Genomic DNA, 16393 nt, shown 5'->3' on the forward strand with positions numbered 1-16393 from the left:
AAATAAAAACTAAAAGCTTGCATAGAGTGAGAGAAGAGTGGCCATACTTACCAAAGAAGATGAAATTACTTGAGACAGAGTCATTAATGTGAAAAAAATCTTTGGCATGTGCCTTACAGTTAGCTATTAACCATTTTAATAAGGCATAATAAATACAAAAACATTCATCTAAGAATCTCACTGATTAGATGAGTTATCCAAAATGTTAATAGAAGCCATGAGCTCTCATTTAAGTTTCACTAATTAAATTTTAAAATCCGCATGAATGCAATGAAAATATCACATTTTGTTTGTCCAACAAATAATAACATTGGAATTAAAAAGTAGTTCTCTACTTTTAGTAGTAGTTTGAAGAGACTGGACAAAGATCTTCATAAGATGATATTTCGTAAATTCAGAAGAACCCTGCTTAAAGAGTTCTCAATTCAGTGAAAAGGCTTATTGTTTCATGAGGTCAACAGAAATGCTCTGATGGTAGTACTTTAAAAAATATAGCAACACTTTATTTTTATTTATTTAGTTTTTAAAGCTTTTATTTATTTATTCATGAGAGGCAGAGAGAGAGAGAGAGGCAGAGACAGGCAGAGAGAGAAGCAGGCTCCATGCACGGAGCCTGATGCGGGACTCAATCCTGAGTCTCCAGGATCACACCCTGGGCCGAAGGCGGTGCTACATTGGTGGGCCACCCAGGCTGCTGCATATCAACACTTTACAAGCATTTATTTAGAAGTCAGATGAACACCAAATTATGGATTTTATACTCATAAATGAAATTGAACATACAATATAATGGCACTTGGAAGCTGACATTTAAAGCAACCCAAAAAACTCTTGTCATGGATGTCCATGGAGAATAATGTTTTCAAAGAGTACTGAATGTATCTTAGGATATTATTGTAGGTTTCAAATATGAAGTCAAAAGAAATAAACTATATGAAGAAAAATAAAAGATAAAGATGTTATTAAATATATTAGGTATGAGAAAATTGAAAGAGTATCTCGACTAATGATTAGATTGAAGTGTTATTATTTATTTTTAAATTCTTTGAAAAACTTGTTTGTGGCTGATTCATCTAGGTGGCTACAAATGGATGAAAGACCAAAGATGGCACTAAAATATATGAGAAAACAGGTAATTTTCTCAACTGAGAAATTTCCAGTTTGTAACTTTCAATTCTTTCCTCTTACGTTTTTAAAGGCATTAGCTGAAGACATCACAAGCCACTAACAATAATTTCAAACCCTGAGGAGACTGGCCAGATGCCAATGGGCTAGGTTCTAAGTGCTTATAACCACAGAGAGGAAAAAAACGTTAGAAGCTATAGATTCATTACATCAACTACATAACTCAGAAAATATTGATATATATTTCAAAGAAATAGACTTGCAGTCATCTAGACCACAGATTTAAAAAAAAAAAAAAAACAAATTTGGCCCTTTTTCTTTCTTCCTTAAGATTTTATTTATTTGAGAGAGAGAGAGCGAGAGAGAGTGAGAAAGCACAAGCAGTGAGGAGGGGCAGCAGGAGAGGGAGAAGCAGACTTCCTGCCGAGCAGGGAGCCCAATACAGCTTGATCTCAGGGCCCCAGGATTATGACCTGAGCCAAAGGCAGGCACTTAACTGACAGAGCCACCCAGGTGCTCCTACCCCTTTTTTCTTTGTTTGTTGTAATTTAAAAACGACCATAGCGGGCACCAGGGTGACTCAGCGGTTGAGCATCTGCCTTCGGCTCAGGTTGTGGTCCCAAAGTCCTGGGATCGAGTCTCACATGGGGCTCCCTGTGGGAAGCCTGCTTCTCCCTCTGCCTATGTCTCTCATGAATAAATAAGTAAAATCTTTATAAAAAATGACCATTGCAATTATTTCTAAGTTTTTGCATTTGAGCAAGAGATTGTAATATTAGTTATTTGTAGTTTATAAAATGTTTTTGCATGTTGCTTTTATTTTTACCACAAAACCTTAAGTCAAGATTGATTAAGACGAGAATTTTACAGATGAGAAAATTCAGGGAAATTGGTAAATTTATCCAAGGTAAGTGGCATTGGTGGGGCTTGAACCTTGGTTTCTTGATTTTAAGGCTGGTCTCCCAGACTTTATGACCACTTTGAGGCAGAGTCATACCAGGTACACAGCTGTTTATGGATCCAGACATCTTTATGCATTCCCAGAGCTTAAGGGATGAAGGCCTGATGCATCTTTTCTCCTCTTCATTACTCACGGCCCCACTCCCAATAGCATAGGCAGTGTGGCTTCTTCCTGGTACTCAATTATTCTTGTTTTGAGTCAGGGATACATGCCCTTCTGTTTGGAATATAGCAGATTATTACCATATACTTAAAAAATAAACTCCAGTCTAGACCCATTGATTCTTTTAACAACATGCAATATCAAACTACATGTAAACATTATTATAAGCTGCTGTTCTGAAATGTCAGGAAACTATTGTCCCAAGGACAGAAAATCCTCAGACCCACATAGTTACCTAGTTTTACAAGCAAAACATGTAACAGGAAAGAGATATTTGGTGTGTCATTTGCAACTGTTTGGTTCTTCTCCTTTCCAGAGAATTCTTACACTGAAAAGAACAAACTCTTTATACCAACCAAATGAAAACTCAGCCTGTGGTTGACAACTTAATAAAGTTATCTGTGGTTGTATAGCACTAGTGCAAATGATAAGTTCGGGATTCTCCAAGCCAAAAAAGAAAATATAAGTTAAAGCTATATTTACCTTTGCACATACATGCATGCATGTATTTTCAACAATTATATCCCTTTTTTCCATGAGTTTTTAGAAATGTTTTCATTTCTTTTGGTAGAAGTGATGTTTAAAGTTCACATATTGATCTCCAAGATAACCCAAACAGCTGAAGCTTTTCCAAATGTATGAGGCAAATGAGAACATGAAAGAGTCAACTATCTCCTTAATCTGCATGAACACGACTAGTTCATAGAACAGGCATACTTGCCTCTTTTCTTGTGGAACTCATTTCACAAAAGCTATTTCCAACTTGTAAAATAATTTAAAATAATAATCATGTTGGTACTGAAGAACACCTTTTATTTTAGTCAGGCCTCTCTCTGGAGGGTGACGTTAAAATCTGGTGAATATGACGTGTGATAGTAACTCTTCTTTAGAATTCTGACAGAACACACATTTTGCTTATGGGGTAAGAAAAAACTGATAGTAACTTAATCATGTTTTAAATAAGACATTTTAATTTTCATGTTTATAATATTTATAATACTTTAACAATTACCTTGAAAGGGTGAACATACAATAAATGTAGAATTCATGCTCAAATTAACATATGAATTAGCTTTTAATATTTGAATATGTCTTGAGCATCTGTTATGTGCTTGGCATTAAGCTAAATGCTTTACCTACATTATCTTGGCTACCCCTCATTAATAATCCTAGGCATTTAAAAAGGATTATGTCCCATGTTATACATTTATTTTGTATATTAGCATTTCCCAGCATGTTCCATAGATCATTAATTCTAAAAATCATTCGATGAAAAAAAGGGCTCTGTGGTCAAAATCCTATCATTGTTCCTCCTAGAGATTTAAAAAATACTTTATAAAAGATATAAGAATTAACAATATCAATAGCCTGAAAAAGAAAACCAATATAATCTTTTCAACAGCTATAGAAAAATAATTTGACAAAATTCAACATCCACTCATGATAAAAGCTCAATGAACTAAGAAGGGAAGGGGACTCCTTCAACCTGATAAAGGAAATTTACAAAAACTTAGAGTTACCTATCATATTTAGACTGAAAGCTTTCTCCCTCAGATCAGGAAGAAGGCAATGATATTCTCTTCACTAGTCTAACATTGTCCTGGAGATTCCAGCCAGTGAAGTGAAGCAAGAAAAGAAATACGATTAATCCAGATCAGAAAGTAAGTAGTAAAACTTTCTTTATTCATAGATGACATGATCTCCAATACAGGAAAGCCTACAGTGTACAAAAAAGTCACTAGAACTAGTAAGTGAATAGAGAAAACTTGCAGATAAAAATATCAGCAAAAATAATTATATTTCTACATATTAGTGACAATTGCAATTTGAAATTTGAAAGGAACTATTTATAATAGCATAAAAATCATAAAACACTTAGAGATGCACCCCGATGTGTATAGCAGCAATGTCCACAAGAGCCAAACTATGGAAAGAGCCCAGATGTCCATCAACAGATGAGTGGATAAAGAAGACGTGGTATGTATATACAATGGACTACTACTTGGCCATCAAAAAAAAAATGAAATCTTGCCATTTGCAATGATGTGGATGGAACTAGAGGATATTATGCTAAGCAAAATAAGTCAATCAGAGAAAGACAATTATCACATGATCTCATTCATATGTGGAATTTAAGAAACAGAACAATCATAGGTGAAGAAAGGAAAAAATAAAACAAGATGAAATCAGAGAGGAAGACAAAGCATAAGAGACTCTTAATCATAGGAAATGAATTGAGGGTTACTGGAGGGGGTGGGGGGGACAGGGTAACTGGGATATGAACATTAAGGAGGGTATGTGATGTAATGTGCACTGGGTATTATATAAGACTGATGAATCACTGACCTCTACCTCTGAAACCAATAATATATGTTAATTAAATTTGAATAAAAATTTTAAAAAATAAAAATAGAAATATACATAAAAATAAATACATGAAGCATAAAATACTTTAAGAAACTATTAAGATAAACATTTTGTTAAAAAAACAGAGATGAACCTTTAAGATACATAATATTTGTATCCTGAAAACTACAAAATATTAATTAAAGAAATTAAGTAACTTAAAGATATGAAAGAACACCTAAATAAGCAGAGATAAATCAAATTCATGGGTTGGAAGAGCACATTGTTACGATGTAATTCTCCCCAAATTTATCTCTAGATTCAAAAAAATCCCACTCAAATCTGAGCAGTCTTTTCTGTAGAAATTAACAAGTAGATTTCCAAACTTTAATGGAAATGCAAAAAATCCAGAATAGCAAAAATCATTTTGGAAAAGAACAAAAACTGTAAGACTCATGTTACTTGATTTGAAGATCATGAAGCTGTAAAGGTAGAGTAATCAGTGTTTTGGCTTAAGGATAAATGTTTAAATAAATGGAACAGAATAGAATCTACTCAATTTCTAACAAAGGTGTAAAAAAAATTTATTGGGGAAACTGAAATTTTAATTTCAGTTTTTAAATTTTTTTAAAAGATTTTTATTCATCCATTCATGGGAGACACACAGAAAGAGGCAGAGACATAGGCAGAGAAAGAAGCAGGCTCCCTCTGGGGAGCTCGATGTGGGAATCTATCCTGGGGCTCTGGAATCATGCCCTGAGTCAAAGGCAAGCCACTCAACCGCTGAGCCACCCAGGCACCCCAGGTTTTTGATTTCTTGAAAAGACTATAGCCTTTTCAAACAATTATCGTATGACCAAACAATGTCATTCCTCCACATTTCTCAAAGAGAAATTAAAGTATATGTCTAAAGATCCTGTTACTGAATATTAATACTTAATATTTATTAATAATCAATATTAATATAACATTGTTGCAATTTAAAACTACTCAGCAATAAAAAGAAGCTAATTACTGATAGATGCAATCTCAAGATGTATCTCAAAACATTATGCTAAATGAGAGAACTCAGACAAAAAGCTATAAACTGTATGATTAGACTAGAAAGAGCAAAATGAAAGAAGCAGAAAGCAGATGGTTGTTTGCCATGGGCTGCAGAACGAGAAGAGAATGATTGTGAAGCAGATGGAAGGAACTTTTGGGAATTATGAAAATGTCCCATATCTTGACTGTAGAGGTGTCTATATAACTGCATATTTTTATCAGAATTGGTAGAACCATACATTTAAAAAGGGTATATTTTACTGCAGGTAAATTAATCTTCAGTGAACCTAACTCAAGCAAAAGACTCTCACAATACTTTAGTAAGAAACTGCTTTAAATATTTTTTAACTCAAAGATTTCTAAGATTGTTTTACTGAAAATATTTGAAAAATATCTTTCTGAAAATATGAAAAATATTTTACTGAAAATATGAAAATATTTATATCATAATATTTTAGAATATAAGTATTTTATAAATACATATTTTCAATATTTATAATTACAAAAATTAAGTTTCTTAAAGTTATTTTTGAGGACCACAGTTATAACACAGACAAAACATTCCATATATTTGAGTACTAACCTCAGAAAAGCAAAGACACGTTTCTTGCCTTCAGGCTGCTTAGAATAAATGTAGGAGATTGGCAAGCCAACTGTTATTGAAAATTCAGCACAATAAATGGAATGTTAGAGGTGTTTACATTAGGATATGGAAGTACTCAAGAGGATTGTTCAGTTCTAACTCAGAGAGGGGCAGGTGTGGAATGGCTCAAGGAAAGGTTCCTGGGAAATGCCTACACTAAGTAAGAAAGGACAGGTTGAACTGAGCAAGGCATGGAATGTGGGGTAGGGAGAGAGAAGAGAACTGCAGAAAAAAAAATGTATGATGTATGAGACAATATTATCTTTGAGAGAAAGTTCTAATGATTTAGGATTGTTGGAATGCAAAGAATTTGTGGAGATTTTAATTGGGGAGATATCAGATCTGTATTTTAGAAGGCAATTCTAATTGCTCTGTGGAAGTGACTGGAGATGGAAACTGAGAAACCAGTTAGATCCTTGTGGCAGGAAATTGCTAGGATATGAACTTGGTAATGGTAATGGACATGGAAAAGAGAAGACATTTGATAGAAATATTTAGAGGTGGATTTGGTGTTCTTTGAAGACTGAAGTGAATGGACATTAAGAGTAAGATGAAAGGAGGGATCCTTTCTGGCTCTTGTTAAGAACACATGTAAGTGAAGTTCCAGATAAGAATCCTCAAATTATTAGCACAGGATATAAAACAATATTTATACGAGTTTATTCCCTACAACTCCCCACAGTATGCAACAGGCAGGAGATTCTCAAATACTTCCTGTTGGATGAATGACCAAATGAAAGAATTACAATAGTAATGAACTAATAGGAATAGGTAGGTGAATTTTGTAATAGAATTTCAAGAAACTACAATTGTTCCTAAGGCTCCAGAAATTTTGTAATAGAATTTCAAGAAACTACAATTGTTCCTAAGGCTCCAGAAAGTACAATTCTTCCCAAAGCCATGAGTCAAACATATGAAAGACTTCATAAGATTAAAGGCTCAGTATATTTTTTAATGCCTTAAGTATGTTATAAATTTGAAGATAGTTAACAAAAAATATCAAGATCTTTTAGTGCCATTAAAGTTACATAGATGTACCATTTCTTTGAACTTAAAATTTTTTTACATTTGTATTTCTCTTGAAAAGAACAGCTGTAATTTTCTATTTTAATAGATTTTACCCTGAAAAAGCATTTGCATGCTTCAATAAATTTTCTACCTTATAGTCATCATTCTAAATCTTTTCCATTTTTTCCAAATGTCCATTCTTATTTTTATCCTTCTTATTTTCAGTTGAAGAGCCACCTCCCACTTTACTAACAAAATAGGCATCCAGCCTGAATTCCCTCATTCTCCTTCTCCATACCTCTTAAACTACTGGAAAGAAATTTTCCTTCATGGAAAATGATTTCCATGTATTAGTGAAAGTGACTCACTTTTGGTATATTGGACAAAAAACTAAATATGAACCTTCCTAATATTGTGATATACAAATTGTATATTGATTTAAAAGATGAGCTGGATTTACAACTTAACTTTGACTTATTCAATTAGAGATAAAGAAACTAAGGTCCAAAGAGGTGCAATAAATAGTCCATGATGGCCAAGTGATTTTTCACCTCTAACGGTTCACCCTAGCTCTAAAAATCTATTATCCTATGATTAGAAAGAAAATCTATGAACAGTTTGTGGGTAATAGAAAAATACAAAGTAAATTGGCTATGATTTACCAAAATAAAAGTAGACTATGGTTATTGAAAATCTAGCTGTGAATAAGTTAAAAGTAGAGTATATCAATATATGTTAATTTATTTTTAAAGTGTTCATTAAGGGTCTTCTATATGCCAGGAACTGTTTTAGGCTGTGGAGATAGAAGGTGAACAAAACAACAATCCGTCTTTGTGGGGCTTATACTCTAATGAAAACAAAACTAAATAAGCAAACTACACATCATATGAGATGGTGAGAAGTGCTGTGGATTATCAGAGGGAGAAAGGGGTATACTAATTGCCAAGAGTAGGGTGGAGGGAGAGTTACAGAAAGCTCTCTCTCACTAAGGTCATATTGGAGCAAAAACCAGAAAGAGAGAGAACAAGCCATGCAATGACCTAGGCAGTGGAGGGAGTTTGGAGGGGTGGAGAGGGACGCAGTGGGAAGGTGGAAGGATGCAAGGAAGTGATCTTTTAGGCAAAAATAAAATCAAGGGGAAAAGCTTTGAGGTGTACTATTTCTAGCATGTTTCATGATCAAGAAGCTAGAGTAAGAAGGCCAATGGGGTTGGAGCAGAGGAAAGTAGGAGTTAATAGGTAAGAAGAATAGGGAACTACCATAGTAGCAGACTGCTGTAAGGCCTTTATTAAGAATAAGATAGAGGCTGTTGGAAGTTTTTTGTGTAAAGAAATGATAGGATCTACATGATAAATGTTGGTGAGGATGTGGAAAAAAGGAACCTTTACTTAGTGTTGGTGGGAATGCAAACTGGTGTAGCCACTCTGGAAAACAGTATGGGGGTTCCTGGAAAAGTTAAAAGTAGAACTACCACATGCTCCAGTAATTGCACTGCTGGATATTTACCCCCCAAATACAAAAACAGTAGTTCAAAGGAATACATGTACCCCTATGTTTATTGCAGCATTATTTACAATAGCTAAATTATGGAAGCAGCCCAAGTGTTCCTCAACAGATGAATGGAGAGGGACACCTGGGTGGCTCAACGGTTGAGGTCTGCCTTTGGCCCAGGGTGTGATCCTGGAGACCTGGGATCGAGTCCCACATCAGGCTCCCTGCATGGAGCCTGCTTCTCCCTCTGCCTATGTCTCTGCCTCTCTCTCTCTCTCTCTCTCTCTCTCATGGATAAATAAACAAAATCTTTAAAAACAAAAAACAAAAAAACAGATGAATGGAGAAAGAAGATATAGTGTATATATATTCAATGGAATATTATTCAGCCATAAAAAGAATGAAATCTTGCCATTTGCAGCAAGATGGGTGGAGCTAGAGCATATAATGCTAAGTGAAATAAGACAGAGAAAGACAAACACCATATGATTTAAGAAACAAATGAACAAAGGAAAAATCCAGAGAGAGATAGAGAGAGAGAGAGAGAGACAGACAGACAGACAGACAGACAAACCAAGAAACAAACTCCTAACTATAGAAAACTGATAGTTACCAGAAGGGAGGGAGGTGAGGAAATGGGTAAAAATAGGTGAAGGGGATTAGAGTCCACTTATCATGATGGGCACTGAGTAATGTACAGAACTTTTTTTTTTTTAAATTTTATTTATTTATGATAGTCACACAGAGAGAGAGAGAGGCAGAGACATAGGCAGAGGGAGAAGCAGGCTCCATGCACCGGGAGCCCGACGTGGGACTCGATCCCGGGTCTCCAGGATCGCGACCTGGGCCAAAGGCAGGCGCCAAACCACTGCGCCACCCAGGGATCCCCATGTACAGAACTTTTGAATCACTATATCGTACACCTGAAACTAATATAACAGTTAATATAGTTAACTGTATGTTAACTATACCAGAATTAAAAACTTAAGAAATGATGGGATCTTACTTATTTTTCTAAAGGCCTATTCTGGCTTTTATATTGACTGTAAGAGAATAAGGGGTTATGCAGGAACCACAGGAAGGCAGTACTCCAGGTGAAAGATGGACATGGTGAGAAGAGGTTAAATTCTGAAGATATTTCAAAGGCAAAGCCAGAAGTATTTGCCGACAGATTGGATATAGGATATGAGAGAAAGACTATAAGATTTTTTGGTCTGAACACCTGAAAGGAAGGAGTTGCCATGACTGAGGAAGAGGAGACTATCGGAGACATTGGTTTGGATGGAAATTAAAAAATAGAATCCTAGGTGTTCAATTTTAATTATATTATGAAATGCTTTTGGGATCCCTGGGTGGCGCAGCGGTTTAGCGCCTGCCTTTGGCCCAGGGCGCGATCCTGGAGACCCAGGATCGAATCCCACATCGGGCTCCCGGTATATGGAGCCTGCTTCTCCCTCTGCCTATGTCTCTGCCTCTGTCTCTCTCTCTCTGTGTGACTATCATAAATAAATAAAAATTAAAAAAAAAAAGAAATGCTTTTTAGACATCCAATTAAGAATGTCAATTATGGGGCAGCCCCAATGGCCCAGTGGTTTGGCGCCGCCTTCAGCCCAGAGTATGATCTTGGAGACCTGGGATCAAGTCCCAGGTTCCCTGCATGGAGCCTGCTTCTCCCTCTCCCTGTGTCTCTGCCTCTCTCTCTCTTTCTCTCTCTCTCTCTCTCTGTGTCGGTCATGAATAAATAACTAAAATCTTAAAAAAAAAAAAAAGAATGTCAATTATGCAGTTAAAATCTGGATGAGATTAAAGAGATGCTCAGAGACTTATAATTCTAATGTTTCTAGGCCAAGAGATATGGAAGATCCAATAAAGGAGTTTAAGAAGTGATCTTCAGGGTAGGAGGAAAACCAAGACAGTAAGTGCCCTGGAAATCACTGTTTAAAACGCTGCTCTTAAGGCAAGCAAGATGAGGAAATAAAATGAACCAGTGTATTTAGAATGGTGAATGTCATTTGTGTTCTTGATAAGACACAGGTGGGGAAAGGAGTGTATGAAGTCTGATATAAAAAGCTACAACACGTTTTATTGCTTAGGATCCATGAAAAAGCAGGAAAAGAGAAGAATTACTGAAATGACAGCCTGAATTAAGAAGAGGGCATGAAATCTAGTGACCAAGTGCAGGGGTTGGTCTCAGAAAAAAGCACAAACAACTCAGAGGAACAAGAGAGAAGTCAGAATATATACTGTTTTCAAAAACAGCTTATATTCATTTATTACTATTACTTTTCTTAGATTCATATTTTATCCTTGACTTATGAGCTCATTATTTAAAAATAATTTAATACCTTTTAATTTTTCTATATTTTACTTTTATATGTAATAAAATAATCTAGAATTTCTAGATTCTAGAATAACTCCTCTCAGTCCAAAGAAGACCAAGCAATTCCAGCATAATGTAAAACTATTCCGAATGGCAGAAATAACTCAGATTCATATGGGGCATTCCAAGTCTCTTTACTATTTTTCTTAACCAGAAATCTTATAAGGGCATTCTGTTAACAGGGATATGCCAAGATAGTATTGTTTTCACACTACATGATTTATGTCAAATATAATCTCCATATATATGAAAAGCCCTGGGATAAATAATATACAGGAAGATTATATTTCAATATTCAGGGAGATAATATTTGACATTTGTTATGTTTATATTAAATAAAATATAGTTGTCCTCTTTCCTATTATTCATAGGAGGAAGTAAGGTTATGTCAGTAAATTATTCAGACTTTAAAAATATTTGTATTGATTTATTAATAAATAATAACCTAAATATTAATAACCTAATATACCAGAACTACAAGTTTCAAAAATTCAAGTTGTCTTACATATAAATGAGAAACGTTATTTTTCAAAGATAGTGACTTCTAAGTTTGTATCTCCCACCTAGAACTTTCTAATTTACTGACTAATATATACATGTATATATAAAAATGTTTGCACATATATACACATGCAAATTATATACATATGTAAATTATACATGTGTATACATAATTTATATATAAATATATATAAGTATATAAACCTATACATTTCCCAGAAAAATGGCTCATATACTAGCTGTATTTGAGCTTTTAGCCTAGTAAATTTCATCTGGTAAAACAAAAAAACAAAGCTAATCACACGTGTACTCCAATGATGCTACTGAATGCACGACTGACTATATAGCAGTTTTATTCAAGAGGTATAGGTTGAGCGTCTGCCTTTGGCTCAGGGCGTTATCCCAGGGTCCTAGGATCGAGTCCCACATTGGGTTCCCTGCATGGAGCCTGCTTCTACCTCTGCCCGTGTTTCTTCTCTCTCTCTCTGTGTCTCTCATGAATAAATAAAATATTAAAAAAAAAATAAACACAATCAGGAATAATGTGAAATATAACATTAAATTAACAAAATCGGCAATCTTTTCTCTGTTTCTAAGAAATAATTTTTTTTAAGATTTTTATTTACTTATTCATGAGAGAGAGAGAGAGAGAGAGAGAGGCAGAGAGGCAGAGACACAGGCAGAAGGAGAAGCAGGCTCCACGCAGGGAGCCCGACATGGGACTCAATCCCAGGTCTTCAGGATCATGCCTTGGGCTGAAGGCGGCGCTAAACCGCTGAGCCACCCAGGCTGCCCAATAATCTTTCAATTAGTGAAATTTCTAGGAAGGAATACATGATATCCTGGGACAACATGTGCCACTGACTGACTTTTTTTTTTTTTTTTTTTTTTTATACTAAAGCAGTGTGTTTGTTTTCTAGGGCTCACATAACAAAATGCCACAGACAGGGTGGCTTAAACAGCAGAAGTTTATTTTCTCACAATTCTAGAGTCCAAAATCAGGTGTCTGTAGGGTTGTTTCCTCTGAACAAGGAGAGAGGTTGGCCTCTCTCCTTGCTTGTGTGTTGTGTTCTTCTCCCTGTTTTCACATGATCTTCTGTGTTTTAACCTCCCATTCTTGTAAGAACACCAGTCATTGCCTTATAGGGTCCATCCTAACAAATCGATTTTAATTTAATTACCTCTTTAAAGATCCTATCTCTAAAAGTCACATTCTGAGGTAGTGGAGTTTGAGCTTCAAAAATATAAATTTAGGGTGGGAGGCACAATTCAGCCCATAACAAACACTATAGTTAGTTACAAGAAAATATGCATAGTTTGGAGAAGGCCTTATGGTATTTTTCTATTCTGAAATCATAATATCTTAAATGTGAGGTCCATCAAATTCATCCACTGAAATTCTTTTTATCCCAAAGTTTAAAATGTTCATTCCTTAAACAGAATTGTCAGTCAGCATTCCCTGAAAAACCAAAAATGGTTGAATGGATTATACAGATTTCTTTATAATTTACAGGGCATTTTCATATATCTGTTGTTTGAGTCACACAATTCTGGGAAATTTAGAAAATATGGCTTCTTCATTCTGCATTCAGTGGCCATTTAATTACATTATGTGACACCTAGAAAAGAGAATGGCAGGTGAAAATTTATGAGCATGAGGATTTGGGAGACTCAAAAAATCACCTCATGTGTCTGAGGTGTCTTCTTTGTCTACAAGAATGACATAGGCCTAAGCTCACAGTTGCACAATGCTTTTTTCAAGGACCACAGAATGACTGCATCCATGATATGGCAGCAGAAGCAGGGTGAAATTAAGAAAGGACATACTCATTTGGTAAACTTGACTAAGCTATTTTCCTAACCAATCTGGTATTACTTAGCATATAGTTTATAACCAGACTTTCCTCAGACTCTGATAAAGTAATTTGAAAGTTCTGGCCAAGGTTTAAAAAGTTCAGATGACTTCTGGTGGTGAAAAGTTGACTATGGTGAACTAAAATTCTGTACTTTTTTAAGACTGCAGTTTAAAGTGCAGAGCACACTGATAGGATCAGTGGCAAACACATTGCATTCTCCTTCTCTAGGGATGTCCCTCAAGCTCCATCACTCAGCTTGATCATATTAACTGAATCATTGTTCCACTCATTGAGCCAGTGTGTTCACTGCCTAAAAATTCACAATGCTGCCAACTGTGGCTACCGCTATTATGGCGTACTTTCTCCTATTGGCTAGTATGATGCTTTTTGTTAAGGAAAACTATAGAACATTATAATTGAAATTTCTCTATGTAAATTCAGGAAAATTTTTCATGCTAGGCTTTTTTTTTTTTTTTCATGTTGAAATCCCTAAAATATTTTACCCTGGGGAAAAACTCAGGACCTGGCAAGAGCAATGAGCAGAAACATCTTTTAGAAGGGAATCTAAATTTATACATGAAGGGAGAAAACTTCTGATTAAATATGCCTAAATTTCCTCATTCTCCTGAAGCCCCAGTAAGTAAAGGAATAGAAAGAGAACAACAACAACAAAAAAAGAACAACAACAAAAAATAAAAAGGGAGATAAAGATGATGAGAGATTTCAACAGAATTCTCTGGGAAATGGAAAGCAGCTGGCTAGTGGTGTTCAGTAAAGGAAGCTATAACATGAGTGCCTACATAGGAAGTTATCTGTAAAAACCATGCTTTTTGCCTTTTTTTCCTCTTTCTTCCTTTTTTTCTTTTTAGTATATTTACCCTACAGAAACCTGGAAAAGTTTAGGATATTGAGGCACAATGTACTGAATGGCAAAATGTACTCAATGCTAAAAACAAGGAAAATGGTTGAAAGTAGCTAGATCCTCAGATTTTGTCTACTACTCCTAAGATAAATAATTCCCTCCCTATTTTCTCCCTACTTATACTTTGGAGGAATCAATGTTTTAGCTTCTAGATAAATTACTACATCCAAAGGCTTTGGACCATGGACACTAATCAGTGTGAGGTATGGGATGGGAAATGAGGCTGAAGCCAAAAGGATTAAGTCCAGTTTTTATACTGATTGGTAGGACTCTGGCCCCCCTTCCCTATCCTGTTCCTAGAATAGAGGTGTTAAGACATACACTCAAACTGGTAGGAGAATAAGAGAACACTTCTCTGGAGAACCAAATGACCTCAAAGAAAAGACCTAATGAAACTGACACTGACAGATCCTAATTTAAGGAAAAAGAAAGCAGGCATCCTATTCATCACAAACACATAGTATTTCCATACAGCATTCTGGTGTCTTATATTTAAATATGAAACACACAGCTAAGTATCACAAGACATTTGAGTAAAATCTTCTACATGAAAGACATACATTAGAAAAGAAAAAGAGAAAATAAAATACCTAGAGAAAATAGAGACACTGAAAGGAGCAGAACATACTTTAAGGAATATTCTGAGAGAGATAACAGATAATGATTGATAGCTAAAACAAGAATAACATGCTATTTAAAAAAAAAAAGAACAGAGGACAATGAAGACTTGGAAATGAAAAATAAGATAGCCAAAAAAGACTAATTTAATAGAAAATTTGGAAGATAATATTGAAGATATTTCCCAGCTAGTAGAACAAAAAGATCAAGGAGATGGGAAAGAAGAAATGAAAAAATTAAAGGATCCAACAAAAGATCTAACTTTCAAACAAGAAAATAAAGGAAATGAAATCATCTAAAGAATTACACAAGGAAATTCCCCAGAACTGAAATGTGTAGAGAACAGTCCAGATTGGAACAAGGCATAGAAGAGAAATAAGAGGAAGAAGAAATTGACTATTGAGCTCTCATAAAACAGTATTGGAAACTACAGTAAATTTAGACAAACTAATAATAAAATCTGGCAAATTAAAACTTTAAGTAGTTGCTAATTCCAGGAAAAAATGAAAGATTGTAGAGAAGGAAGGATCTCTCTGTCCTACTTGACCTACGATGACAAATGTATTTGGGTGTTTGAATAAAGTAAACCCGATATAGAAAGGATGGGCAAAGGGGAAAAGAAGCATTGGCAGAGATAACATTGCTCTACTGAGACAGCAGTAAACTATATTATTCAGAAATACAGAAAAAGCAGGGGGAAACATATATTTAGAAGAACTTAGTGTTCGATTTGGGAAACATCTATTTAGAAGAATTCAGTGTTTGGTGTTATTATAAGTCTTTTAGTGAAATTTACCTCAATATAAAGTACGTACATATATTTGATGAAAATAAAAATTGAATTAATACAAAAAGGGAAATCTAAGATTATAACAAAGGGTAAGAGAGATGGAAAACAGTCAAGACTTATATATTTCATTTACATATAAAATTCATTATAAAAAAACTTTTAAATATAAAGTTGGACTCCATAATAGTTTTTTTTTTAGTATGATCAAATAATATTTCTCTTATTTTCACATTATGGTAATCGCTTGATTTATGAAATTTACATCTTTGGCATCTTTATACTAATGTATGTCCTAACTTTTTAAAAATAAAAAGATCCAAATTGATATCTATATCTTACTAAGTTAATTATAGTAACTGTTTAAGAATATATCTCTATGAAACTTTGTTTTCAAGTGAGACTAGGGTTACTTCCTACCTTAGTCATTAGTTGTAAGGAATAAAGACTCAAACTAGCTGAGAAATGATGGAAAATTTATTTAAAGGATAAAACACTTTTAAAAACTCAGGGGCAAGTTTTTTGAGAGACTGGAACAAGGAAACAATG

At 34.7% G+C, this 16393-nt stretch overlaps 1 long non-coding RNA gene across 3 annotated transcripts in view; it reads right to left on the reverse strand.

Annotated features, from left to right (window-relative positions):
- Window positions 1-1923: 1923 nt before the first annotated feature.
- Window positions 1924-16393, reverse strand: part of LOC144283174 (uncharacterized) — a 32336-nt gene continuing 17866 nt past the window's right edge. For all 3 annotated transcript variants that reach the window (XR_013351579.1, XR_013351581.1, XR_013351582.1), the window contains exon 6: window positions 1924-2302. This is a non-coding gene — a long non-coding RNA (uncharacterized LOC144283174). The remainder of the gene's footprint in view (window positions 2303-16393) is intronic.

The sequence above is a fragment of the Canis aureus genome, chromosome 14 (genome assembly GCF_053574225.1).
Source record: "Canis aureus isolate CA01 chromosome 14, VMU_Caureus_v.1.0, whole genome shotgun sequence".
In the NCBI taxonomy this organism is placed as follows: Eukaryota; Metazoa; Chordata; class Mammalia; order Carnivora; family Canidae; genus Canis; species Canis aureus.